We start from the raw sequence: 25,622 nt of genomic DNA on the forward strand, positions 1-25,622 counted from the left end.
GCTTTTCCAAACACTAAAATAAATGAATTTTAGACAAAATATTTGCAGACCCATAAATTCATCATATTTTAGTCACTAAAAAATTAGTTCTTAACACTATCATACCATAATGAAATTTTTGTCTTTTCTATAGATTTGTGAACTATGCCATTAGATTTCTTACCATAATCCTGACTTGAGAGCTAAGACATCTGAGCAATAGTTGCTTATTATTTGTAATAGCATAAACAAAGCTGATAAAAATTACTTTTGTAAATGTTTTTCTTTTCACTATAAGATACTAGCCTTTATAGCATTAAATGCATTAACCTTCTTATAGAAATTAGAGGGTTAACTCTGAGCATGCAGCTCCATAATTATTAAAAACAAACATTAAGCCCTGAACCAAACACAAAGTTACAATCTTAACTTAAAAATCGTATAATCTCTTTCTGCAGTCAACTCTGTTTTATAATGGTGCTCCTGATTAAAACAACACAGACAATGCTAAAACACATAGTCAAAACATTTTTAAAACTGAGCTAAATAATAACTTTTTCTACTGGGTTTCATAATAATTTTGTCTGTAGGAGAAAGGTAAGTAAATTTTGAAGGATTCTCATACTCAGGTATTGAAACTAATTACCTGAACTAATTATGCACATTGCTGTCACTCACCAAAGCTTTCTAAAACAATTTTATCTTCTTTGAAGAGGCAGAACTTAGTTTTCTCAACACAACCACAGAGTCAATTCTGAAAGTACTTTTACAAACTTGGGATCCCCATTAGTTACTATTTATCTCTTCCATTTATAGCTTGTTTATAAACTAATTACAAAAACGTGACTATGAAAGTTAGTGGTATTTTCCAGGCAGGAATTTGTTGAAGCACCCCCAAGAGTCAAAGAAAAAAATCCAGTCTCCAACTACTTTCCAATCAAGTCTAACACATTATACATATTTTTAAGTCTCCCTATTACCTATGCCCAAACATATAAGGAAGACAGGCCTTTATTTTCAAACAAACTTGGCCAGCTAAGATGTGTGCTAGAATTTCTAAATCAATACACAACTTCAAAGAATAAATTTCAGAGATTCCTTGATTAATTAATCGATTGCAGAGCATTCTATGTAAACACAAGAAAACAACTCATAAATTCTTTTTTTCTGTATTTTCAAAAAATAATGGTTTGTAAACATCAAACATTTTGTGATTGATTAAAATCTGTTAACATGAAACTGTAGCCATCAGTTGAAATATATAAGAAACTTGGTTAAAAAAAAATCAAAATTATAACCATGCGTCAGTATTTTTAAGAAGCCAAAAAATGATATTCTATTACCATGATGAGGCTAGAATTAATTTAAATAACTTTGGGATTGATTCATGAAAAACAAAAATACTTACACAGTAGGGGGGCATTATTTCTGCATTTTTTTATATGCGCAAGTCATGGTCGGCATTCAACTTCCAATTCAAAAAGAAAAGTTGCAGATTTATGTAGGCAGGTTTTTGTGTGAGTGCACAGTTCCAAAGTGAAAAATAAATAAGCCTGTAGAGAACTTACGCCTTTTAGCAAAGTGTTAAAAGGATTGCAGGCTGAACTCCAGGCCAAAAAAAAAAATCTCATCCCAATAAATTATTACCAAAATGTTAGCAAGCCCCACGTTGTCACACTCAGGCAGCAGGGACATAATGGTGACACAGAAGAAAACTGCCACATAAATCACTTTAAAATAGCCCTTTGCTTGGCACAGGGAGAAACTTCCATCCTCAGCTGAATCTCATCTCCTACCTTTTCATCTCTATGATAAAATGGCAACTGTCCAAATCACTGAAAATAATTTAAAATAAATCCCTGGAGATGTAACTGCCAAACTTAGTAATAGTCCTTCATGATTAGGAAAGCAAGAAATAAAAGAATGTGTAAGGAAAATTCTTTTCAGAAATGTCCTTCCTTTTAAATCTGCATTAATAAAGTAGATTGCAGGTTTTAAACAGAACCAAAGAATCTATAAATATTGATTTCTCCTTAATTCAGCCTTCTTAATTCCACTTGAGAAATATACTCTTTAAAAGTGCAGAAATACAGAGAAATGAATATACAAGTAAAGTAGTTCAGCATTGTCAAGGCCATTTCAACAGAAGCAAATTTATTTACCTCATGAAAAATGTTTCCAGGATTTTTATGTCTATGTAAAATAAACAATTTTAAATATTCAGACCATGTCTGAAGTTATATTTTGAGTAACTCTTCAGCAGAAATATATCTATTAAAATTGCTAATAGATAAAATATATCTATTAAAATTGCTTCTCTGAATAAAAATGGACTCTGCAATTAATGTTCATGAAAACTCATTTTGATAGCAAGTAAAGTAAATCAACATTATATCTCTTTAAAGATAAAATAGGCTGTGTATGTTTTTAAGACATATTTGTAGAAATAGAGTAGGCATCAAAATTAGAATTAATTCATCTTATTTTAACAGGAAATGTTTAATAATACTGTCATAACACTATTATTCCTCATGCTTTTTAATAAATAATTTTTGGTGCTTCTGCTTCATCCCTTAAACACCAACAGTTTCACAGGTATACCATGAAAATTTTTTTATGTTCAACTGTATCTGATTTCTTTTTAATCATATCTTGAAAATACCTGGAGAATAAGCCCAGATATTCCAGATAATTTTATTAATCCTGTGAACACTATTACATATATAACACAGACAGCACCCAACTCTTCTTGTCAATTTTGAAACAAAAGTATTACCATTACTGTCATAAACTTAGCATCCTTTAAGCTTAAGGGGGGGAAATCAACTCGCAATTTAGACAGTTACCAAATTACCAAAACTAGCGCAGCAACTCTTAATGAGCAAAACCATTAACAATTTTCTGACTGGAGCCCCTGTTCAAATACCTTGGACACCTTGTTAGCACAGAATGAGGTGTTCAATCAAGAGCCTGGGAATTGGAAGTACCAGGGCACAGTTTTGAGTGGTGATTACAAGGGCGAGAGGGCGAGTGCCAAAGTAACAGTCTTCCTACCCTGCAGGAAGCTGAGAAACCTTCAAGTCTACATTTGTAAATCAGCCCCGAAGATTACAGCAGTCACAAGCAAAGAACATATGAAACAATTATTTGCACCATTCTTCCAGTGTTTTAATTTGCTCTTAAAATGAACAAGATGATCCCCAGAGTCGCTGGCATTTTGTCTTTAGAAATTCAGAGCCCGTACTAGGATTTTTCATAGCACTGTAAGCCAAGGAAAAGACTAAAGAGATAATTTCAAAAGCCATTCTTTTTTTTTCCTCACCAGCTATTATTATTCAGGTTACCTGTAGCTTAAAATGTACAAAGTAGTCTACAGGAATATAATTTATTTTAGATATTTTATTATTGACTCTTTTCAAGCATAAAGTATGTGTGTTAATTATTAGTTTCTAATACTTATGTTACTGTTTTTCATTTAAAGTGCAGTGACTTAGACAATGAAACTCCTATATTAAAGTAATGAGGAAAAACACAATAGTCTTCCAGTTTTTAATGTTCCTAATCTGCCCCTTGACCACTGACAACTTACACATAGTGTACTGAAAGGTTTTTCCTTTGGGATATAGTATGCATGTTGCTCTCAAAACTTAATAGTGATACAGCATCAAACTTGTATTTTAAAAGCACATTTTAAATACAATATTATTTTTAAAATAACCATTATTTAAATGAAAATGTTGCACTGAAAAGCAAACTAAAGAGAAAAACTAAACCTTTCAAATGTCAATCAATTAATTTTATTGTTTTAAGCATATCTTTTTAATTAAATTGACTACTTAGATACATTAAAATTTGGGTTCCATATAATAAAATGCTTATGCTTAGAAACATGAATATATATTTAAACTGTTTTTTTCTTTATAAAATATGTGCATATTTTTCTCTTCTTAATAATTTAGTGGGTGATATACTAATTGTTTAGAGAAGAGCTTTGCAAATTAATGACAGATATGAGGGTCTACATGTAACCTACTGGTTATATTTCTTTATGTCTTTATAATGTTACAAATAACTGTACTGTGACTTATGGAAAAAGAATTTCTAAAGAACTTAAACACCAATTAATTTCATTTCTTTACATGTAAACCTACTACATTAAACCTCAATGTGTATTTTCTGTCACAGATACTGATAACTAGAAAGTATTATTTTAAAAGCCTTTGGTCCACTTCTGAATTTGAAAACATCATAAGATCCTATTTGTATAAATAAGGAAGGAAAATAATACAATTTTAACAACTTACAACTTATTTCAGGAAATCTATTAAATAACATGATTGTTTATTTTAAAGGGGGTTTATGTATTTTCCTAGAGAGCCTTCTATTTCCTCCTATTATTTCTGTCAGTTTGTTTGCTAAATGGTGCAATATTGAGTTTACAGATTTTGATTTCTCGTACTAAATCAATGGCTTAAAATACTGTAAATTCATATCAGAGATTACTGTGTAATTTTGTAATGTATTACAATCACGTCAGCTGTCCCCAGATCCACAAGCGATTATTGTCAAATGTTCCTTTTCTCAACCAGTGAAATCATTTTCATCATATGCTATCCAAATGTAGAGGGCGCTGTTGTTTATGTATTTTGAAAGTGTTTCATAAAGCAAACCACATTCAGAGGATGGTGTAGTGTTTGTTTTTCAAAAACTATCCGTATATTCCAATGGGAATTTTAACATAAAGCCAAACTTGAATTTAAAGTAACTGAAAAAGTGTTTATGTAGTAGATCAGTTAAATTCTCTTTTCTATTAATGTTATATGTATTTTAAATTTTCCTTTTGGTCTAAGTACTCTCTTTTCAAACATTGTGATGACTAGATTTTATAGGAATATTTCAGGTTTCTATTATTGTAGCTATTTAAAATATCAGCCTTGTACATAAGAGATGCATACTGAAAAATTTAGGAGTATCATTACCTTCAATTGGTTCAAAGGAAAAAATGAAATAAATGTGGCAAAGAAATACAAATCTTCAGTTGAGAACAAGCAAATGTTTTCTGTCTTGTCTTTCAACTTTTGGTATGCTTGAAATTTTTCAAATTAAAACTGGGGAAAATGTTTTGGTTGCCTATAATTTCTATGGTTATTTCTGTTAATTATTTTCCAAGTAAATATGTATTTAAAAAATATGTCACTGAGCATACCAGGTTTTACATGTTTAGTCTTTAATGCAGTCCTAATATGTGAAAGTGTATCCTGATTTTATGACAGAAATGGTATTTCTTTTATTAATTACTTGAGGTTGAAAAGAGAATAATTTTAAAATAAAAATTTCTATTTACTCTTTATAAAATGTTATAAATGAGCATATAATGGTGATTTCTTTGATTTTGCACATTTTTCTTGAGTTTCATGAAATGATATGTTCACTTGTCTTTCTTTTTATGATATTATACTTGCTGTAAATAATTTATCATGGAATAACAACCAAAAGCAAATGATAGTCAGTTTATTCTGAACACAAATTTGAAGTAATTGGTATAGCTTACAAAAGCAATCTTAAAAATCTAAAAATTTGGATGTTATTATATCTAAAGCATTGAATAAATAATACATAAAATTAATCATCATTTTGCCAGGAATGGAAAATTCTGTACAAGAGTGACCATTATAAATTTAAAACACAGCAGCTTAGACAACTTGAAGCAACCACTGAAATTAAATTAAATTCTAATGTGCATTTTATTCTTAGTTCTTGACATTCAGCATAATACAAATAAACTACTTCATTTTTTATTTTATTTGCATATTTATTGCATATGAGTATGTTACATTGTGATAAATGCTAAGTAGAGCTAATGAAACAGTGTTCACTCTAGTTAAATAAAATCACATTTAGAATCATCCAGATTTTTGACTAAATTTCCTCCCCATTTATATATTAGAAGATATAACTCCTCTCTCATTTTTTGTTTTTAACCTAATTTGCAAAAAGAACAAGAAAGAGAATGCTAGTGACTGGTATATATAAATATGTTTTCTCTCCATGAAACTAAATCACTGGAAAAACACAAATACAGTTTAAGGAAAAGTTTTGAATGCAGCTGAGGCATAACTTTTCATCACTTCAAGTTATTGTAAAATCAAAATAAGCACGGCAGAAAGCACAGGAGAAAAAGCAGTTCACTAAAATGGCTCCTAACTTGTTCTTTTGAATAGGGTATCTGAAACTTTGTCTGGTTAAACTGTATCTAATCTAGCACAAGTAGGCATTGTCTGATTTTTATGGTATCCATGCGTGTTCAAGAAGTTTTCCACCTTAAAAGCAAGGAGGGGGATTTGTGCATGTGTGTGTGTGTGTGTGTGTGTGTGTGTGTCAGGGGAGAGGGGGTGGCAGGTCCAATCCATAACTGAGTAACAGTTGCCTTTTATGATTGGCAAGTTCTTTGGGACCAAGATACCCCCCAGCCTGAATGACTAGGACGCTGAGATGCAGTTCGGCTCTGTCTTTATGTCAAATCGCTGCCATCAAAACAATGGCTCATATTACATGAAAATCTTGTGCAAATGAGCCGTAATGGGAGTGAATGACAATCTCCTAAGACCATGCAGCAGGGCCCTCCTTTGATCTGAAATACTGTTAATCTTTCTCAAACATAGCACACTAAGTATACTTGGCAAATCCTATATGAGAAAGTCCCTACAGTGCAGATCCAGAGATAAACACGCTGTAAGGGAAACAGACACCAGGAAAAAGTTCCACATTACTCATACATTTTCATTTATTTGAGTTGTTTTTAGTTTACTTTTATATTTTGTTGCTATTGTCTTGATTTTGGTGACTGATAACTCTTCAGTCTTTCACAGACCATTTTCCTGTTTTAAGATCTTATTTGCAGTTGATAAGTCTATTGGTTAATAAGTTTGAATAGGTGATGCTAAGAATTATTTTATGAAACACTTCCAAGGGTTATAATAATTTGAGAATGTCCGAGATGCCTTATTTACATAGGCTTTTGTCATTAATCATAGTGGACTGGGACTGAAGGCTTTATGATGTTCTGCCAAAACATGAAAGAGAAGTGAGAGAGAGGAGAGAGAGAGAGAGAGAGGAGAGAGAGAGAGAGAGAGGAGAGAGAGAGAGAGAGAGAGAGAGAGAGAGAACTTTCAAGCATGATATTTTCTACTATAAGAAAAGACTGATTTAGGTGTTTCTATTTCCAAGAAAGTATAAACAACCCTCTAAATATTTTACAAGTAGTAATAGGAGCTTTTGGGTCACACCAGGTCTTTTCTTTTGCTCTCTAATATCAAAATCAAACTGTTTTGTTAGGTAGCCAAATATGTAAGGCACATGTAGTCCAAGGCAAGCTGAGTCAATCACGGTAATTCAGTGCTGGTAGGAAGTATGCCTCTTCAGTTGTGCTCTGCTTTTGAAGTGTTGCCTAAAAATCAGCCTTGGGCTTCAAAGAGAGACGGATTATAGCCTTTATCCAGCAATTAATATGGCTGGAACTCAGAATGTCAGCGTCTAACCATGATCCTGGCTGGACAGTAGCATAACAGGAATTTGTTCTCCTTCAATACTTGAAGTAAATCATAAAAGTGAATAAATAAGTAGTAAAACATTCTTAATGTGTGCCAGGAAAGAAGAGGAGGAAAAAATTAAACCTTCCTCTGCTAACGAGCTGCTTGTCTTATAAAACACACAGACAAGCCCTCCCAAAAAAGTGATGTACCCAGACCTTTAACCAGCCTTCTCCACCTAGATCGTTTTAATCTCCCACCAACTGTTAAGCAGAAAGAAGTGCTGTAAGAGAGAAAGCCATTCCTTTCGCCTTCGAAAGTAGATCAGATGACAACCTCTCCAAGTCCCTCCTCTCTGTCAGGGCTCGAGGGTTCAGATATGGTCAGACACTACAATTGGAAAGCAGCAGGACGGTGCAGGAAGAGTTTAAGCACATTAAGATTATGCAGAGTGGTCAGAAGAGACACTGGTGCTAAATTGCAATTCTCATTCTCAGTCTTATTTTCAGCATCCTCTGACAAGAACCTGGAAGAGTGATCTGCTACAACAGAACGCAATTCTCTAAAATTCCATTCCTTTCTAACTCAATACTCTGATAGGTTTCAGGTTCAATATTATTAAATGACAACATGTTCCCGTCTTCCTACCAATAAATTCCTTGGAATTAATATTTCAATAGGATATGTTTACTTTGGTCTAAAGAAAAAGAAGCATCATCTCTTCTCAGACTTGTGAACAAAAATGAGGGAAATCTCTAAGTTTGGGAAGATTCTCCCTTGGTATAGAAGACCACCCTCATTTGCCATGCAGAACAATCAAGCAATCTTCCCATTAAAATTTTGCATTGTTGTTGCAGCATGTTTCCTTACAAAATTCTTCCAACTTGGAGAAAACACCATGCATAAAGGATTTACAGAAAAGCATCCCTGAATCCTGACAGGCTAAGCAATGAGCTTCATTAATAAGCCATGTTTATTACTTGGTACAGAGGTTTTGAGTGGTAGACACTTGAAGAATGATCACTATAAAATCCAATATTTAAAAAATCTAATATCTAATGGACTTTTTAAAAAGATTTATTTATTTTCTTGAGAGGCAGAGTTACAGAGAGAGAGAGAGAGAGAGATCTTCCATATGCTGGTTCACTCCCCAAATGACTGCAATGGTCAGAGCTGGGCTGATCCAAAGCCAGGAGTCAGGAGCTCAGAGCCCATAAGGGATGCTGGCACCACAGGTGCCTAACCTACTACACCACAGCACAGTCCCCTAAGAGACCCTTTTATATCATATACATATTTACCCCCAGATCCCACACAAAAATACAGAACTAGAATCACAAAATCACATAATTTTCTGTGTTCTCCTTGCATTTATTATCATTCTTATATCACTGTGCTTTCGGCACTCACAGCGAAGGGCCTGGCAATATATTTTAGTTCCACAGAAAATTGGAAGAAAGAAGATACTGTGGTTGATGGGATGTATATCTAAGATCTGGCCATGTGATGTCCACAGGCCTCATTTTGTTGAAGATGGAGATGGAGTATGTACAATATTAAGCAAAATCTGTTTTCTCTTTCTGTTTTTACCATCTTGCTATTAGAATCAGTGTGATTCCCAGGTTCTAGTTCAAGATTAGGGAAGCTGTCATGGCTATTTTGCTGTAAAATGACAGTGTACTTGGTGAGTAAAATGAGCAAAGAAAAGATAATTCAGGTAACAGGGAAATAAAATCTTTGTGCCATTGAAAAGAAACAGGAACACAGACGAAAATCTGCTTTAAGATTTCATCTGGGGCTGGCATTGTGGCATAGTCATGCCAGCATCCCATATGGACGCTGGTTCGAGTCCTGGATACTCCACTTCCGATCCAGTTCTCTGCTGTGGCCTGGGAAAACAGTGAAGAATGGCTCAAGTGCTTGGGCCCCTACAACCACATGGGAAACCTGGAAGAAGCTCCTGGCTTCAGATTGGCACGGCTCCACCCATTGTGGCCAGTTGGGGAGTGAACCAACAGATGGAAGACCTCTCTCTCTGCCTCTCCTTCTCTCTGTGTGTAATTCTGACCTTCAAATAAATAAATAAATCTTTTAAAGAAATTTCATCTGACATTTTTAATAACACAAAATTCCCTGATAGTATACTATCAATATCCAAAAAACTTGGGTTTTTGGCAATGTCTACTTACGCAAAGCTAGCATGAATGTCTTCACTATACATTCAGTATCAGTAAACCTGTTGTTAGATCCAAACTATTTAAAACAAGCTTCAAAAATTCCATAGCCTATTTGGAGTTTCATTTTACCAGGTCCACTCATGATCACAATCCTATTCCCACCCTTATTTACATCCTTCAGTAATTCCAAACTTATAAATCTGCATACTTATTTAAATGTGTATCAATAACAATTTATAGTAAATCTATAGATCGACTACATAGATTCTATTTAACTGCACTAATTTTTTAAAACATCTTGTCAGGTAAAATTGTTTGGTTTTGTTGCTCACATGAAATCACCATCTTGCCAAACAGTATGCACTGGAAAATAAATCTCCAGTCAGGTAACCATTGGATGCATTCTTTCACTGTGCTCTAATGTATGTACAGGAAATATCAGGGATCTTCAAAAAGTTCATGAAAAAATGCATTTTGAAAGGAAACTGTGCTTGGATTTTAGAAACTTTTTTGCACCAAAATAAGCTTATTTTTAATTCCACTTCCATGAATTTTTTGAAGTGTCCCTATACAATCAACCAATATTGCCCCTCCCAAAATTTCTCTTTGCTGCTCCATCCCTCATTCTGCCTTTGCCTCATACTTGGTTGTCACCAACATGCCCTCATTAGCCACTCATTCACTGACCTACACCAGGTGCATTCTTCTCCCTTTAATAAAAGCACATTCTTTATAGTAATAAATTTCAAATCTTCATCGCTGGGTTAGCTCCTAATTTTTGCACTTTCACTCTCTGTTTTTTAGAAGATTTTTTATGTGAAAGAGAGAGTGGTAGAAGGGTAGATGAGAGAGAATGAGAGCAAGAGAGAGAGAGAGAAATGCACTTTCTCTAAACATTCCATCTGTATTCTTTCCTCCTCCATCTATATTCTCTGCTTCTCTAGAATTTGGAGCTGGCTACTTAAATTTGAATGCATTCAAAGTTAGTAAAATTCAAAACTGATTGAGGGTCTGCTTGAGGGAGAATGGCTTAAAGATTAATGAAACCATCTTTTTTGTTGATGTGGGAGCCCTAGCATCTTTCACTAGATGTATATTGGGTGAATATTTTCAGATGTAGTCAATCTCCTTGCTAGTGAGTATTAGTCTGGCTGCTAGGAAACTGACAGCCAAACAAGCGCATTTATTTGGGGATGTCCTCATTCCACTTACCTTTCTCACTCCCATGATGCACTGTGCTTTGCATTCCAAGTTTCATCTCCTTCTTCTGTTATCTAGAGCCTCCAAATTCTGAACCTTTTCAAAATTTGGCAGGGCAGGTTGGTGTATTTCTCATTATCTCCCTGTTCAGTCAGGTAGATTTCTTTTCTCATACTCTGCTGGTCTTTTGTACTCTTTCATGTGCTTTCCACCTTCTAAAAGTTTCACTTCCAGCCTCTGTGTTATTTCTTCCATCACATGTCTCATGGGTTTATAAGCTTTATATTCCTATTGTGGTAGCTGAGGAGAGAATGATGGTAATATATGTGTTTAGTTTGCAATGTTTAATTTAATGGACATATATTATTAATTTTTTTAAAACCAGCACCCATATGGGATGCCAGTGTTGCAGGAACCCAGTATGTCACAACACTGGCTGACATCTTTTGTATTTGTGTGTGTGTGTGTGTGTGTGTTATAACTTACTTAGTTATTTAAAAGACAGAGTTACAGAAAGGAAAAAGGGGAGAGAAAGAGATCTTCCATCCACTGGTTCACTACTCAAATGGCAACAACGGTCAGAGCTGGGCCGATCTGCAGTCAGGAGCCAGGAGCTTCTTCTGGGTCTCTCACATGGGTACAAGGGCCCAAATACTTGGGCCATCTTCCACTATGTTCCCAAGTACATTAGTAGAGAGCTGAATCAGAAGTGGAGCATCTGAGTCTCAAACCAGTGGTGATACAGAACGCCACCATTGCACATGGTAGTTTAACTATGCCACAATTCCCCGACATTTATTTTATTTTTATTTTTTTGACAGGCAGAGTGGACAGTGAGAGAGAGACACACACACGGGCCACAGCAGAGAGCTGGACTGGAAGAGGAACGACCGGGACAGAATCCAGCACCCCAACCGGGACTAGAACCCGAGGTGCCGGCGCCGCAGCCGGAGGATTAGCCTATTGAGCTGTGGCACCGGCCCGACATTTATTATTTTTAATGACTTTGCACAAAGTTCCCAGAAGTTATAAAATGTTAATATAATGTTCATCATCAGAAAAATGTTGTAGTCATGAAGTCTTCACAATCTGAAGATCTTGAAGTATCTGTCATTGGGCAAATTGAATGCACAATGCCGTAACTAGTATGTAGCAATTCCATGTCTGCTTCCCCAGAAGTCTGTTCTTACCACAGGAAAATAGTGGTTTTCAGTTCAACATTTCCAAAGGAGAATTTAGAAAAGAGCCTTTAAAAAAAGCATATCTTTCTGTTCCAGTGATTACTTTTAAAGAAATTTCTCGAGGAAAATTTCAGTAAATCTATTTAGTCAGAGATCATTTGGTTGCAACTCAAATGAAAGTTGATTAAAGGAAAACTTCCAGAAAAGAGTTTCTCAAAAACATGTAAGGTTCATGAGGCACATTGTGACTTATCTCAGTCTTTCTGTATCTCTGCATCTGCTTTTTCATAACCACATCAAAACTCTCCTAAAATGTCAACATCAGCCTAAGATCTGTGAGATCATCTAGTTTGGTTTGCCACAACTAAGTAGCTCAGTGCCTATGCCTCAATCCCGCTTCGTGGTAGAATGAATGCAACTCATCTGCTCAAGTTAATAACTCCTATGGGCAGTGCCAAAGAAGGATTTAGTTGGAATACAAGGATATCAGACAGCTAGGAATGGAGATATTCTTTTGGAAATAAACAGTAGATCTGGAAAAGTTTGTCAGTATCTCTAACAGAACCAGAAGTACTCCAGATAATATCTAGAACACAAGGCTACTTGTTAAGTTGGATCAGTCTACAATGATTGGGGTAGTTTCAAAGATTGGCTGCAACCACAATTCAAGCATCATTGAAGTTATTTTAATGTCAGTTCACTATGAATCAAGTAAACAAAAGGTACAAAGAATCATCATCATATCAAGGATATAATTCAGTGAAAATAGCTTCCATTGTCTTCTCAGGTTCTCAGTTCTGTCTACATTTCAAAAGGCTAGTCACACTCATCTAGTAAATAACCAGACACATCTGAGAATCCTAGAACCTGAGACTCACATTATTATTATTGTTGTTGTTGTTATTTTGAATAGGGTGTCATGGTTGCATTGCAGGATGGGCCAAGAGCATGCCAGTTTTCATGTGCTTACTTTATTACCAGGAAGGAAAAGTATAAATGTACTTAACTTACATATTTTACACAGTCTATTCTACATTAGCATCAGTTGTATGAAAGGTTTCTTTTCACACAGCTGGGCCATGGCCACTACAGTACATGGCATAAATGAATGAAGAGATTTTGCAGGACAAAGTGTGTAACAAGGCATGAACACTGATAAATAGTAACTAACACCTAGGCTTAGAATAGACAAGAAAACTTAGATTGGGAAGGGTGTATATATGAGAGAAAGAAACTACTATTCAGTTCTGGGTGAATATTTTTGTAAAAAGATGTATTTAGTCCGAATTATATTTCCATGCAACATTTCTAGATTTTGAAATGTTGGCAACTATCAAGATTTTTAAAAAACATTTATTTATTTATTTATTTGAATGTCAGAGTTACACAGAGAGTTCTCAGAGGCAGAGAGAGAGAGAGAGAGAGAGAGGTCTTCCTTCTGCTGATTCACTCCCCAATTGGCTGCAATGGCCACAGCTGCGCTGATTGGAAGCCAGGAGCTAGGAGCTTCTACCTGGTCTCCCACATGGGTGCAGGGGCCCAAGGACTTGAACTGTCTTCTGTTGCTTTCCCAGGCTACAGCAGAGAGCTGGATGGGAAGTGGAACAGCTGGGACTTGAACCAGTGTCCACATGGGATGCTGGCACATCAGGCGGCAGCTTTACCCGCTATGCCACAGTGCCGGCCTCAACTATCAAGACTTTTAAAAAAAAATCAGTTGGGGCCGGCGCCGCGGCTCACTAGGCTAATCCTCCGCCTAGCGGCGCCGGCACACCGGGTTCTAGTCCCGGTCGGGGCGCCGGATTCTGTCCCGGTTGCCCCTCTTCCAGGCCAGCCCTCTGCTGTGGCCAGGGAGTGCAGTGGAGGATGGCCCAGGTGCTTGGGCCCTGCACCCCATGGGAGACCAGGAAAAGCACCTGGCTCCTGGCTCCTGCCATCGGATCAGCGCGGTGCGCCGGCCGCAGCGCGCCGGCCGCGGCGGCCATTGGAGGGTGAACCAACGGCAAAGGAAGACCTTTCTCTCTGTCTCTCTCTCTCACTGTCCACTCTGCCTGTCAAAAAAAAAAAAAAAAAGAAAAAAAAAGAAAAAAAAAATCAGTTGGAAAACACACATACATACACTCAAAGGCATACCCGTTGACAGAATCAGAACTCCATACGGCTAATTTGTGAACCTGTGTATACATACCGTAACATACTTACACAAAAACACACTTACATAACCCTATGCAAAGGAGTATAAGTCTTAATTATTCACCTTTGGTCAAAATATAATAAAAAATTAAGAACTTAACATTGGGGCCGGCATTGTGATTAAACTGCCTCCTACAGCATTGTCATCCCCTATGGGTGTCTGTTCAAGTCCCAGAAGCTCCACTTCTGATTCAGCTTCCTGCTGCGGTGTCTTGGAAGACAGCAGAAGGTGGCCCAAGTACATTGGCCTCTGTACCCATGTGGGAGACTCAGATGAAGTTCCTGGCTCCTGGCTCCTGCCTAGCCTAGCCCTTGCCATTGCAACTATTTGGGGAGTAAACCAGAGAATGGATGATCTCTCTCTCTCTCTATCCATAATTTGCCTTTCAAATAAACAGAATAAATCCTTTTTTAAGATCCTTTTAAAAAGAGCTTAACATCATTTTCAACAAATATTCAACAAATTTTCCTCAAAGTTGCAGAATATTCAAATAGGAAGGAGTATTAGTTCATTTATTACAATTATATTATTTTATAGACGAAATAATTCATGTCTAAATAATTCTTAGAATTTGTTTAAAAGAAAGATAGTAAAATATATGTGTGTAATTATATTTCGGTTTTCTTTGAAGAATGGTAAATTTCCTTAAATTTTGAGATATAACTCACGGCTAGAAATTGTATCTTCACAAATATTCCAGCCAATTCTTTTTTAAATTCAAATTATAATTTGTCAAAAACCTTTATTTAAGTTCCTTTTATACAAAAGAAAGTTTTGAGTAACTAAAGCACATAATATGTGTGATTATATCAGATTAAATAATGTCAACATTAGCCTTTATGAACTATTGGCCATCCACCCACCTTAAGCCATCCATGTCATTTTACTCATGGAACTGATAAAATGCTATACTTATTTTAGGGTGCATTTGTGTAGATGATTTTCAAACTTCAGCCATGGTTCTTATGCCCAGATTTTTTTCTAGCTCTTTTGACTCCTAACATTGAAATTTATGGTGCATTTCCCAGTACTCCCTGCTGTGTCCCTCATCATGTCGTGGCTGCCAGGCCACTAGGAAACAAGAAATGAACGCTGGAAAACCCTGTGGCTGTTCTTAACTAAGGAACTGCAGACATGACCAAAATTCTCTGCAAATCCTCCTAGACTGTCAGAAGAAATATGGCAACAAGCTGCAGTCATTCAATGAAGCAATATTTTCCTTATTACTTGCAAAGTCTTTTATTTAGGCTCAACAGTATCATATTTGAAATGATTTTATGACTGGGGGCAATACTTGAGTAGCCATCTGTTCCCTCAGATTAGCTGTCAGATGAGTAGAATGTTTTTAGTCAATGTTTTCGAATTGCTTTAAAATACGAACAAATTCAATATTTGTTCAGGACATTAGTGGAGAATATTTTCATTTTTAGCTCAAACAAAAAGTTAGATTTCTCAGTAATTTTATATTGTTTCAACAGTCACTGGTGCACATGAGTAGATTGTAATGGACATTTTGGGGAAAAAAATAAAAGCAGAAACCAAAGGTGGTGAAAATGTCAAGATGGATTTGGTATACCACAGCTATCTTTCCACTTGCAATTTTAAAAGCAAATCTTTAATTTGGAAATTTCTGCCTACCTGCCATTATAAGCCCCTTCAGGGCAATGATCTATCAAGTTCTGACTGTCTCAAACTGTTTATGCCAGATTCCACATCGATCACACTCACACTTGCTGCACTTTTAACCAGAGAGCCAAGAAACAATAATTTTCAATTAAGAAACTAGAAGACGACTTGGGGTTTGATTTATGGTGCATGACTAATTATCAAATAGCTGGCCTAATGAAAATTAAGCTGCTGGTTACTACAAAGATTTAACTTCATTTTCTTGAAGAGATGCTGATATGATCCAGAATGTAATTTATTGAAGTAGTATGATGCATTCTAAAAGCTATAGACATGTAAATGAGATAATTTTAATTTTTAAATGACAGGACTAATTATTTATATTATGATGAATTTGACATTCAGAGTACATCTACACCTGAAATAAACGATTATCTTTGCTTCTGATAAGGATTATCACTTCCTTTTTATGCTACTGGAAGAACAAAAAATATTTCTTGTAGTATTAAAGTTGCAGACTCTTTTTCAAAAAAAAAAAAAGAGTTAAAATTAATAGCTTTAAGCCAGGACACAAACCAGCACTCATATATTATGCTGGCATTGCAAACAGCTTTATCTGCTATAAGCATATTTTTTTTTGACAGATAGAGTGAGACAGTGAGAGAGAGAGAGAAAGGTCTTTCTTCCGTTGGTTCACCCCCCAAATGGCTGCCATGGCAGGAGCTACGCCAATCCGAAGCTAGGAGCCAGGAGCCAGGAGCCAGGAGCCAGGTACTTGTTCCTGGTCTCCCATGTGGGTGCAGGCACCCAAGTACTTGGGCCATCCTCCACTGCCTTCCTGGGCCACAGCAGAGAGCTGGACTGGAAGAGGAGCAACTGGGACTGGAACCTGGCACCCATATGGGATGCCAGCGTCACAGGTGGAGGATTAACCAAGTGAGCCATAGTGCCGGCCCCATATAAGCATAGTTTTTAAAAGTGATATCAGGTAGCTAGCCCATGTATATCATATAATTATAAAAATACTTGTGAATGTTAGTTTTATGCATTTAAATTTTTTTACATGATGATAAATGACCCAAGTTTAACTTTTTTTTTTTTTTTTTTTTGACAGGCAGAGTGGAGAGTGAGAGAGAGAGACAGAGAGAAAGGTCTTCCTTTGCCGTTGGTTCGCCCTCCAATGGCCACTGCGGCCTGCGCACCACGCTGATCCGATGGCAGGAGCCAGGAGCCAGGTGCTTTTCCTGGTCTCCCATGGGGTGCAGGGCCCAAGCACTTCGGCCATCCTCCACTGCACTCCCGGGCCACAGCAGAGAGCTGGCCTGGAAGAGGGGCAACCGGGACAGAATCCGGCGCCCCGACCGGGACTAGAACCCGGTGTGCCGGCGCCGCAAGGCGGAGGATTAGCCTAGTGAGCCGCGGCGCCGGCCAAACTTTTAAACAAAATTGTGTAACAAAACACATTAGATCTGGCCAGCGCAGCGGCTCACTTGGCTAATCCTCCTCCTGTGGTGCCGGCACACCAGGTTCTAGTCCCGGTCAGGGCGCCGGATTCTTTCCCAGTTGCTCCTCTTCCAGTCCAGCTCTCTGCTGTGGCCCGGGAGTGCAATGGAGGATGGCCCAGGTCCTTGGGCCCTGCACCTGCATGGGAGACCAGGAGAAGCACCTGGCTCCTGGCTTCGGATTGGCACAGCGCCAGCCGTAGCGGCCATTTGTGGGGTGAACCAATGGAAAAGGAAGACCTTTCTCTCTGTCTCTCTCTCTCACTGTCTAACTCCGCCTGTCAAAAAAAAAAAAAAAAAATAGATCTTATCATTACTAAATGAAATCGCATTTAACAAGACTGAATTTTATGTTCCATTCAATATTACCTTTAATGCTTACTGTTTGCACACATTCCAACTACTATGATAGCTGCTTTAAATTCATTCTCTTTTTTTTTAAGATTTATTTATTTCTTTGAAAGTCAGAGTTACACAGAGCGAGGAGAGGTGGAGAGAGAGAGAGAGAGAGAGAGAGGTCTTCCATCTGCTGGTTCACTCCCCAATTGGCTGCAATGTCCAGAGCTGCGCCAATATGAAGCCAGGAGCCAGGAACTTCCTCCGGGTTTCCCAAATGGGTGCAGGAGTCCAAGCACTTGGGCCATCTTCCACTGCTCTCCCAGGCCACAGCAGAGAGCCAGATCAGAAGCAGAGCAGCTGGGACTCAAACCTGCGCCCATATGGGATGCCGGCGCTTCAGGCCAGACATCAACTCACTACACCACAGCGCTGGCCCTAAATTCATTCTTTTATTTAATCAAAACAATTTAATCCTATGGAGTGTTACTGCTCCTTACTTTACTGAGAAGAGTAAGGCTCAGAGAAATTGCGCTTTCTGATCATGTTTTTTGAAAAGTCTGAACTGGACCATCTTCAAGCCTAGGTATGGAACAGCCTCTGAAAGGACAGGCAGCACGGCAAACCCTTTAAATAGGGTTTCCTGCAATTCTCCTTGGTCAATCTACCATCTTTTGTGCCTCCTGAAACTATTTCCCATTATGATCCCATACAGGCAACAGTTCAAGTCCCAGCTGCTCCACTTCCATTCCAGCTCCTGCTAATGCTCCTGGGAAAGCAGCAGAGAATGGTCCAAGTCACTGGGCCCTTGCACCCATGTGGGAGACCCAGAAGAAGCTCCTGAATCCTGAATTCAACCTGGCCCAGCCCTGGCTATTGCAGCCATTTGTGGAGTGAACCAGCAAATGAAAGATATCTCTCTCTCTCTTCTCCACCTCCCTCCCTTTTTCTCTCTCTCTCTTTCTCTCTGTAACTCTGACTTTCAAATAAATAAATAAATCTTTTTTAAAAAATCACTCCTGGAGATTCATCCCAATTCAATTAAGTCAGCATCTCTTGAGATACAGGACTTTTTTAAAACTTCCCCAGATGATTTCAACATTCGAGCAGTTATTCAGAGTCAGTGACCTACTATAAACACTATTGAGATAACCAAATGTGGACAACTATGTTTGATGTTTTCTAGGGGATGTGTTTATAAGTTATAATCACTGCGTGTTTTAGAACTGACTAAATGTTCTCAAAAATGTTCATTTACAAAATGTGATGATTTCTTAGGGTTGATATTATCGTATTTATAATTTCATAATTCTTATTATAGACTTACAAAAGTATCCCCCCTTCTGAGTGTGCTCTTTTTTAGATGATTACCTGGATCACTTTTCTCAATAAATGTTCCTCTTAGCACTATTTTGATGTGCCTTGGCTAACTATTAAAAAGTATAGTGAAGAAAGAAAAGTCAGAGGGCCAGGCTTTTGACATAGTGATCATGAGTTTGCTTGGGATGCCTGCGTTCCATACAAAAATCTAAAATTAATCTCCAAACTTCATTTTAGTTCAAAGAAAGGAATACCCAAGAAATTAAAAATTTACTCATTTGCTTTATTTTCTTTGCCAAACTACGATGGAAATACCAAGTCAATGATTTTTGTTGATGTTGTTTTGTTTTGTTGTGCAGTTAAGAAGAAAGAAAACTTCTATAGTACAGTGTTCATCTGTATGTGAAAAAGCTAATGTATAGATCATTGGTCTGTACATCATCTGCCCACAAAAGTTTAACTTCCTATGGCTTATGTTCCACCCTTGCAGGATTCCATGTTACTACAAGAGAATGGATGGCAAGAGGTGATACTTCAGTAGGCCAATTGTATAAGATAGATCATTTGATTAGAGGCCACTTATTGGCATCATGCAAAACAAACCAGGATCTAGTTCCTGGACATAAATAATTTCCTATTGTACGTCTAGGCAAAATGGGAACTGTCATATTTTTTCATTAGCCAGATTGCCAAAGTAGTCTGTGAGAAGAGTGGTAATATTTTATGAATTTCTTTGTTCTAGCACTATTCTTGCATTTAACATTTTATTTCTTAAGTCAATTTATCCTCTCTCTCTTAATCATTTCCTTGATATAATCATTTGGACCCTATGCAGTAAGTCACAAACTAGAGAGGTTGGAACACAACTGCATGTGTTTTTTGTTTGTTTGTTTGTTTTTGCTTGATTTTTATTTATTTATTTGACAGATATAGTTAGACAATGAGAGAGAGAGATAGAGAGAAAAGTCTTCCTTCCGTTGGTTCATTCCCAAAATTTCTGCCACTGCTGGTGCTGTGCAGATCCGAAGCCAGAAGCCAGGAGCCAGGAGCCAGGAGCCAGGAGCCAGGTGCTTCCTCCTGGTCCCTCATGGGGGTGCAGGAGTCCAAGCACTTGGGTCATCCTCCACTGACTTCCCGGGCCACAGCAGAGAGCTGGAATGGAAGAGAAGCAACCAGGACTAGAACCCGGTGCCTATATGGGATACCGGCACTGCAGGCAGAGGATTAACCAAGTGAGCCACTGCACCGGCCCCACAACTGCATGTGTTTGTGGTATAAGTGTGTTTATGTATGTCTAGTATGTATTACAGAAAATATAAATATATCAAAGTTACCACTTTGTAAGCCAGTGGTATAAAAGTATTTGAAAAGACATTGCAATAAATTAATACATAAAATAAATATAGTGTATATAAACATTTCAAGATTTTATATAGGAGAGACCTTTTTTAAAGCTCATGGAAAATATATTATGAAAAATTCATGAATTTCAAAAATTTTGCACTAAAAGAAACATCTTTTAACTATACTTTTTCACAAACATTTTGAAGTACTCTCATGTGTTATATCTCTCTCTATATATATAGTACACACATCTGCACACATATTCAGAGACACATGAGAAAGCAAAACTGCTATAACTACATTTAAAAAGAGACAAATTGAAGTTAACAGGGAGAATAAAACAGAATGATAGAACACAGAATCAATTCAAAGTTATATTGCTTATAAACAGGCCAACTACCTCAAATAGTAATCAGATAAAAACAAATTTGATTACAAATCAATAGTGGGCATCCACTCAGTCAATATAAGCAGTAAAGGGACCAGATTTATCTTCCCTTAAAAGAAACAAGCTTACAAGTGGCAAAAGTTATGAAAAATGGCTTGCAAAATACTGGAAATTATTCAAAAATAATTATTGACCATTGAGAGGATAAAACAAATGAGAGAATCTCTACAGTTTCCTCAGGGAATTCCTGGACTATAGCCTAGGAAGGAAATCAAAGTGAAAACTGGTGGAATTTCTCAGTTGAGGAGGAGGAGTTGATAGTCCAGGAAGACCACTCCAGATAAGAATTCACAGAAGAAAATGAAGAACAAAGTTTGAGGACTAATATTAGTTGATTCCAAGTCTTATTTTAAAACTACTGCAATCAAGAACATGTAGAAAAGGCATAAACATGCATAAATATAAATCAATTAACACAATAATAAAGATACAAAGTGATCTACGTAGACATATTAACCAATGTTCAAGAAAAGTACAGGCCGACGCCGTGGCTCACTAGGCTACTCCTTCACCTTGCGGCGCCGGCACACCAGGTTCTAGTCCAGGTCGAAGCGCCGGATTCTGTCCCGGTTGCCCCTCTTCCTGTCCAGCTCTCTGCTGTGGCCAGGGAGTGCAGTGGAGGATGGCCCAAGTGCTTGGGCCCTGCACCCCATGGGAGACCAGGAAAAGCACCTGGCTCCTGCCATCAGATCAGCGCGGTGTGCCAGCCGCAGCGCGCTGGCCGCGGCGGCCATTGGAGGGTAAACCAATGGCAAAGGAAGACCTTTCTCTCTGTCTCTCTCTCTCACTGTCCACTCTGCCTGTCAAAAAATAAAAAAAAAAAAGAAAAGTACAAAGGCAATTCGGTGGCTAAAGGATAGTATTTTTTGCCAAAAAATGATACTATAAAAATTAGATGCACTAATTTTCCACCCTTCATTTTTATCTGTATTTCATATTATATATGAAAGTTGATTAAAAATAGACCATAATCATACATGTAAAACTTAAAACAATTTTTTAAAATTCTAAGTAAAATATTGAAGAAAATCAGTGAGATACTACATTGAGGGATACATTTCTCAGAATACAAAATAATGAAGCATTAGTGAAAAAAGTGATAAACAGGACTTTTTCAAACTTAAATTAGAATTCAGAACTTCAGCCCTTCAAGAGAGACTCTTAAGAAAATAAAAGGATATGCTGCAGACTCAAATACATGCAAATGCATATTTTGTAAAAAATTTATTTTTAGGCTGCTGCCGCGGCTCACTAGGCTAATCCTCCGCCTTGCGGCGCCGGCACACCAGGTTCTAGTCCCAGTCGGGGCACCGGATTCTGTCCCGGTTGCCCCTCTTCCTGTCCAGCTCTCTGCTGTGGCCAGGGAGTGCAGTGGAGGATGGCCCAAGTCCTTGGGCCCTGCACCCCATGGGAGACCACGAGAAGCACCTGGCTCCTGCCATCGGATCAGCTTGTGCGCTGCCGCAGCGCACTGGCCGCAGCGGCCAATGGAGGGTGAACCAATGGCAAAGGAAGACCTTTCTCTCTGTCTCTCTCTCTTACTGTCCACTCTGCCTGTAAAAATAAATAAATAAATAAATAAATTTATTTTTAAAATAATTTGTAAAGAACATACAAGATTCAGTAATAAGAAGAAAACAACTCCCTCTTCCACTTGCCAAAAAAGATACATCACCAAACAGGAGATAAGAATGGAAAAATAAATACATAAGAAGATATTCAAACATATAAATTATTAGGGGATGCACACTGTATTACAATGTGATATCATTACAGAACTACTAAATTGAATATAATTAGAAGAATGAAAAACCTGACAACGTGGCAAAGTCAAGTATTTGTGAGGATGCAGAGCAATGGAACTGTAATATATTGCTGATGGAAAAACAAAATGGTATATACAACCTCTTTGAAAAACAAGGTGGCGGCCGGCGCCACGGCTCACTAGGCTAATCCTCTGCCTAGCGGCGCTGGCACACCGGGTTCTAGTCCCGGTCGGGGCGCCGGATTCTGTCCCGGTTGCCCCTCTTCCAGGCCAGCTCTCTGCTGTGGCCAGGGAGTGCAGTGGAGGATGGCCCAAGTGCTTGGGCCCTGCACCCCATGGGAGACCAGGAAAAGCACCTGGCTCCTGGCTCCTGCCATCGGATCAGTGCGGTGTGCCGGCCGCGGCGGCCATTGGAGGGTGAACCAACAGCAAAAGGAAGACCTTTCTCTCTGTCTCTCTCTCTCTCACTGTCCACTCTGCCTGTCAAAAAAAAAAAAAAAAAAATGAAAAACAAGGTGGCAGTTTCTGATAAAATAAATATAAAATTAACAAATAACACAGCTATCTCTTTCCTAACTGGGATTATTTATGCCCAAGAAAAATAAAGCAACATATCCACAGAAAGATTTCCTTGTAAGCTTTATTCAGAATAGCGCAAAATTTTAAACAAATCAAAAGAAATCCAAGGGATGCAAATTGAAAAGGAAGAAGTCAAATCATCCTTATAAGTAGATGACATGATTGCATATATATGGGAACCAAAATACTTCACTAAGAAACTACTGGACGTCATAAAAGAGTTTGGTAAGGTAGTAGGATACAAAATTAGCACACACACAAACACAAAAATGCCTTTGTACACACAGACAATGCCATAGCTGAAAAAGAACCTCTAAAATCAATCCCATTCACAATAGCTACAAAAAATGATTAAATACCTGGAAATATATTTAACCAAGTAGGTGAATGATCTCTACGATGAAAATAACAAAACAGTAAAGTAACAAATAGAAGACCCAAAAAATGGAAAAATCTTCCATGTTCATGGATTGGAAGAATCAATAACACCAAAATGTCCACAGTAGTGTTTAAAAGCAATTTACAGAATCAATGTGATCCCAATCAAAGTACCAATGATATTCTTTGTAGTTCTAAAAAAAATAATACTAAAATTCATATGGAAATAAAAGAGATCCCAAATAATGAAAGTAATTTCATACAAAAAATAAAACAAAGCAAGAGCCACCACATTACCAGATTTCAAGAAATACTATCTGGCAGTTATAATCAAAACAGCCTAATACTGTCACAAAATAGACATGTAGATGAATAGAAAAGAAAAGGAACTGCAGAAATCAACTTGTGCATGCATCTATAACCAATTTATCTTTGACAAAGGAGTGAAAATCAATCCCTGGAGCAAGGACAGTCTCTTATACAAATGGTATTGGAAAACTGGATTTTCATGTACAGAAGTATGAAACAAGACCCCTACCATACACTTTACAGAAAATTCCACTCAGAATGACCAAGGACATAAATCTATGACCCAATATAATCAAATTACTAGAGCACATTGGGGGAAACTCTGCAAGACATTGGCATAGACAAAGACTTCTTGGAAAAAAAAAAAAAAAAAAAAAAAAAAAAAAAACCAGAATCATAGGCAACCAAAGCCAAAATAGACAAATGGAATTGCATCAAGTTGAGAAGCTTCTGCATTGCAAAAGAAACATTCAGCAAAGTGAAAAGACAACTGACAGAATGGGAGAAAATATTTGCAAACTATGCAACTGATAAAGGGTTAATATCCAGAATCTATAAAAAGCTCAAGAAACTCAACATCAACAAAATAAATAATCCATTTAAGAAATGGGCAACATGAGAGTATCTCAGGCATGGAAAGCCAAACACTGTAGCAAAAAATGACCTAAATGAAAGATCTCTGTGAGTGAGATCTCAGTGGAAAGAAGGTTCCATCGAAGAAGGAGGTACCTTTCTCTGAAGGGAGGAGAGAACATCCACTCTGATTATGGCCTTGTCTAAATACTGACAGAGATAGTGTACTCAAAGGACTTCCATAGCCTTGGCAGCTCATGACAAGAGCCTTGGGTGATTAATGACGTCATAAATAAGAGTGTCAATTGTTAAATCAACAACAGGAGTCACTGTGCACTTACTCCCCATGTAGGACCTCTGTCCTTAATGAGTTGTACTATGATAATTAATGGTAAAACTAATCTTCAAACAGTACTTTATACTTTGTGTGTCTGTGTGGGTGCAAACTGTTAAAATCTTTATTTAGTATAGAGTTGATCTTCTGTATATAAAGATAATTAAAAATTAATCATAATGAAGAATGGGGTGGGAGAAGTAGGAGATGGGATGGTTTGTGGGTGGAAGGGTAGTTATGTGGGCAAGAACTGCTATAATCCAAAAGTTGTACTTTCGAAATTTATATTTATTGAATTAAAGTTTTCTGTTAAAAAAAGAAATGGGCAAAAGACTTGAACAGGCATTTTTCAAAGGAGGAAATTTAAATGACCAACAGACACTTGAAAAAATGTTCAATATCACTAGCCATCAGGGAAATGCAAATCAAAACCACAATGAAGTTTCATCTCATTTCAGTTACAATGACTCTCATACAGAAATAAACAAACAATAAATGCTGACAAGAATGTAGAGGAACAGGTTTCCTAAATCATTGTTGGTGGGAACGTAAACAGGTGTAACCACCATGGAAGACAATATGGAGATACCTCATAAATCTGAATATAGACCAGCCATTTGACCCAATCATCCCAATCCTGAGAATTACCCAAACAAAATGAAATCAGCATCTGGAAGAGTTATCTGTTCCCCCATGTTTATTACAGCTCAATTCACAATAGTTAAGATATGGAATCAATCAAGATGTACATGAAATGATGACACCATAAAGAAATTATCATATATATATATATATATTCTATCACACTATGGAATATTACTCAGTGGTAAATAAAAAGATGAAATCCT

The 25,622-nt window shown here is 37.2% G+C and overlaps 1 long non-coding RNA gene across 14 annotated transcripts in view; it reads right to left on the reverse strand.

The window, feature by feature from the left end:
• Window positions 1–25,622, reverse strand: part of LOC103350411 (collagen, type I, alpha 1b) — a 335,748-nt gene that overhangs the window by 84,590 nt on the left and 225,536 nt on the right. For 11 of the 14 annotated variants that reach the window (XR_011388172.1, XR_011388170.1, XR_011388163.1 and 8 more), the window contains one exon: window positions 10,898–11,185. The exons of the other annotated variants lie outside the window; for them this stretch is intronic. This is a non-coding gene — a long non-coding RNA (collagen, type I, alpha 1b). The remainder of the gene's footprint in view (window positions 1–10,897; window positions 11,186–25,622) is intronic. 14 annotated transcript variants of the gene reach the window in all.

Source organism: Oryctolagus cuniculus, chromosome 4 (assembly GCF_964237555.1).
Source record: "Oryctolagus cuniculus chromosome 4, mOryCun1.1, whole genome shotgun sequence".
Taxonomy (NCBI): domain Eukaryota; kingdom Metazoa; phylum Chordata; class Mammalia; order Lagomorpha; family Leporidae; genus Oryctolagus; species Oryctolagus cuniculus.